Source organism: Beauveria bassiana, assembly GCF_000280675.1.
Source record: "Beauveria bassiana ARSEF 2860 unplaced genomic scaffold BBA_S00097, whole genome shotgun sequence".
NCBI lineage: Eukaryota > Fungi > Ascomycota > Sordariomycetes > Hypocreales > Cordycipitaceae > Beauveria > Beauveria bassiana.
The window spans coordinates 21,878-25,780 of record NW_007930932.1 but is presented as its reverse complement, the minus strand read 5'-3'; positions in this window follow the sequence as shown (position 1 = coordinate 25,780).

Genomic DNA, 3,903 nt, shown 5'->3' with positions numbered 1-3,903 from the left:
CAGCTGCACTGGCGCTCAGCATTATTTATCTGTTGCCTGCTCGTTCCAGCGCTTTCCACAGGCAGCCGAAGCTGTCGTCACTGTGGGCCTGTGACTCATTAGCTCGCGATGTCATCGCGTCTTGCAGTGCCAGGGGCCTTTTCCACTCTTGGCCTAGTGGCACTCATTCAAATTTAGTGTCACTAGTTTTTATGTTTCTCCGTACTACAAAGATGACTAGTGGGATGAGGTTGTATCGCCCAGGCTTTGGCGCGGGCTGGCCATGGTGTTGGTAGCCTGACACTATGCGTGGTCTAGGAGTACGAGATGCTCCGTGAGGCACAGTGCGCATCTTCGAAACTGGTAAAGCGTGATCTGTCATCCGCCTTCCTAGACAAAATGGTCCTAGGCAGTGTCTTGGCAGACAGCAATATTGAAATGATCTCGACAAACCGAGCGCAGCCACTCCGATCGTCACACTCAGGTACCGTAGCTTGATGGAGTCCAATGGAGCAATTGCCATGTGCATTTTCTAGTGTCTCCCAGATTGGGCTTCTTGAGTCATTACTGGATAACCTGGCAAAGGCGGCACCATAGATTTGGTTTCTTCGAAATGCCCTTGCCCACCAACTACACGGTTCCCAAGAGCTTAGCCCTTTCAAATCCCCGCACGATCTTCTATGCTGCGCCCTAGAGGACTTTTCGTGACTGCAACGATCTATCAGCAGCACTGAGCGGCCGTCCATGGTACCACTGCGTTGCATTCGCTTTCTACCTCAAAATTTCCTGCCGCTCATCTCTTGACATGCCCAATAATCTTAGTACTGGTAAGGGTTGAAAGTGCAAGCACCTAGCAGTTGGTGGAGGCTGCAGCCAGGGTTTGGTGCGCTGAGATAAGCCATCTACCGAATAGGGCATTCTACAGTGTCTGGTAGGGTATTTGGACGAAACTATTGGGGTCAGATATTGATACAACGGGGGCTCAGGTATTAATAACGATGCACTGTGGGTTCAGAAGTAATTTTGAAGACCAAATTCCTGCGGCGGCCGGTTTCTAGCCCAGCATAAAAAGTGCACAGCATTGAAGCTCGCTCCAGCTTGATACTTGGGCTCTGGGCCATGAGCAGGGTAAGTCTTGGGGGACTGTGCTTTGAAAGGGGGAGTAAGGGGTATATTGAGAAAACCAGAGAGCGGTAAACGACTACCATCTCCACCTCAGCACTCAAAGACAAGCGCCGTGAACTGTCTCATACCGTGAACTGTCTCATACCGTGAACTGTCTCATTCGACGACAGCTGCAGAACTGGCATACTGTAACGCAGTTTGTATTTAGAAGAAAACTATCATGTCAACTTTTTGCTCCGCTGAAAGTATCCTTATTCGCCTCCTATGGGCTTTTTGAGCTATTACGAGGGCCTGGTCGAGTAAATGGCGGTAAGAGGCTGTACTGGTGCAGTTGGCCGAGCAGGTCGGAGGCTACCTCCAGCAGCCACAGATTCGGTGGTAAGCTTGATTCTTCGAAATACCCTTGACCCTCCAACCTTTTTGTTCTCCAGAGCTCGCTCTTTTCAGGTTGCTCAGCAGCCCGCGCAGGATTTTTGCTGCTGCCTACTGTAGCTTTGCCTTATATCTAGATAGAACGTACTGATTGGCTGTCCATGCTTTGTACCACTATTTTGCCGCCTCTCTGGTTGCCGTATAGTGGCACTCCTATGCTTTCCTTGATGTCTCCGTATTGCTTGCGACGCTTTGGCTCTGTAACTCTCAGTGCCAGAAGTAAGGTAGCTCAAGGTTGGTCGGCTGCCGTCGGCTACCATCGGCAAAGGAGCCTTAGATCGCGGCAATTTGCTGATGGCCGCTAGCACCACCAAACTGTGGCTTTGTACATCTGCCCCTCGCTGAGAATTAAAGATCTTCAGCGTAGTATGCGATCAAAAACTGAGGCCGGCCTAGTAGCGGGGCCGCAGGCACATCCGATCTCCCAGAGGCAGTGTCTCAAAGAACCCACCATCAACTACAATTCATCCGATCGCCATCACCGTGTGCCTGATCGAAATTATTCCCGCTTAGCGCACTACTTATCTCCCCCTTACCCTGATATGCGGCTATGATTGGCCAGGAAACTCTTGCTATAATAGTAGTCGTGTGGTTGCTTTTACATTGGAGATTCGTGCCTCTACTGTAAACCTCACTCATGTGCACCAGATATTCTTACGTCATGGAGCAAAGGCACCTACATCAAACCACGTCAAGCCTCGCAGAATGGAAGAGCGATTTGGACTCCGTAAGCTGCGTAGCTTGATTTCTTTCGCTGTGCGAGAAAGCGCCACCCACTTATTGCGTTCAGGCAAATGCGCAGACTTGCAGCGGACCAGCCGCCTAACTTAATCCAGCTGCGGCTTAAAGTTATTATCCAAACTTAGCGTTTATGTGACGAGGATGCTTAAGAGAAAGCCTAACGTGTCCATTTTCGACTTCTATTCAATGCACCATGCTTCAGGTCATGCTGCAACAATGCATGGGTCTGTCGTGAGCATCTTCGGGCTTGGGCTAAGCAGCTGGCAACCAGGACCAGAGCTGGCATTGACAGGGGTCCCTACCACCGAATTTACCTGTACAGAGGTATCCTCCTGTTGTGTCCACCACTAGTCTACAGCAATTTTGGTGGGAGGACATTTTCGGATGAATGAATTCTTCGAAATACCCTTGCCCCCCCAGCTCCGAAAATGCCACTGTTCCCAGGAGCTTCCCTTCTCAGGTACTCTGCTCGATGTACCTTGCAGCACCACCACTTTGTCCTTTGGAGTCAGCAGCCCGTAAATGATCTCTGCCACCTTGCCGACAACGTGATGCCGCCTTGCATCTGAGTGCAGCCTACGGATAAAAAGGACAAAGTTCCTGTCTCTCCTACCTCCAGCAGCCACAGAATCGGTGGCAAGCTTGTTTCTTCGAAATACCCTTGAACCCCCAAGCCCTTGATTCTCCAGAGCTCGCTCTTTTTGGGTCGAAGCCTGCTGCATCAACCCACACGTCTAAGGGGGAATGATATGATAGAAGCTTTCTGAAATCGACGCAGAGACGAAAGGGTCTGTGTGAGCGAGGCCTACCACTAGTGATGCATGTCGCACATCTGAAGTGATACATTGCTTGACGAGTCAATGTGTGCTGAAAGGCGCTACGGCGTGACTGTTAACTGGTAGAAGCGACGAAATAACAGCCATTCGTAAACCTCGAGGCATGATCGGCACGCCCTACAAATTTTTCTCCAGTCGCTGTGTGCATAAGGCGCAGCTTTACGGAGCGGTCCCCGCTGCAGCAACAGGACGATGCAGGCAGCACAGCTCTGGTAAATTGTAGCTTTGCAGGATTTGAGGAGGTAATGTCACCTTCAACGCTCGCCAACGTGGCCACACTATCCAAAACTGGTCTAATGATGCGTTGTCTCCGCATGCGCCTGCATACAACTCCACAGTGGTGATCCAATCGGGGAGGTTGACACGATGCCGTACATGCGGCAGGTGTTGCCCTGAGCGCAGACCCAACGCGAGTCGCAGCAGCAAAGTGTTCAGAAGCATACAAAGGCTCAGGCGAGGCTGTGAAAATGATTGATTTGCCTTACGCGAGAAGTAAGTCATGCATTACCCCGCAAAAGGCGTCGAACTCAGCCCACATGTAGACGGCCAGAGGTGTAATGTATATAAGCGAGATTTGATAGTGAATGAAAAGAAACGATATTTTAATAGGAGGCTGTGATGCCCTGCCTGAAAGTGTTGGCAGATTCTCTAAGCGTATTGACCAAGCCCTACCAGGCAAGCACACGAAGAAGATGTACGATCAACTCACCCGCAAAGAAGCTGCCGTGCTTGTACAATTGAGGACAGGCATGGCAAGACTGAATGACTACCTGCACCGCATTAATACTAC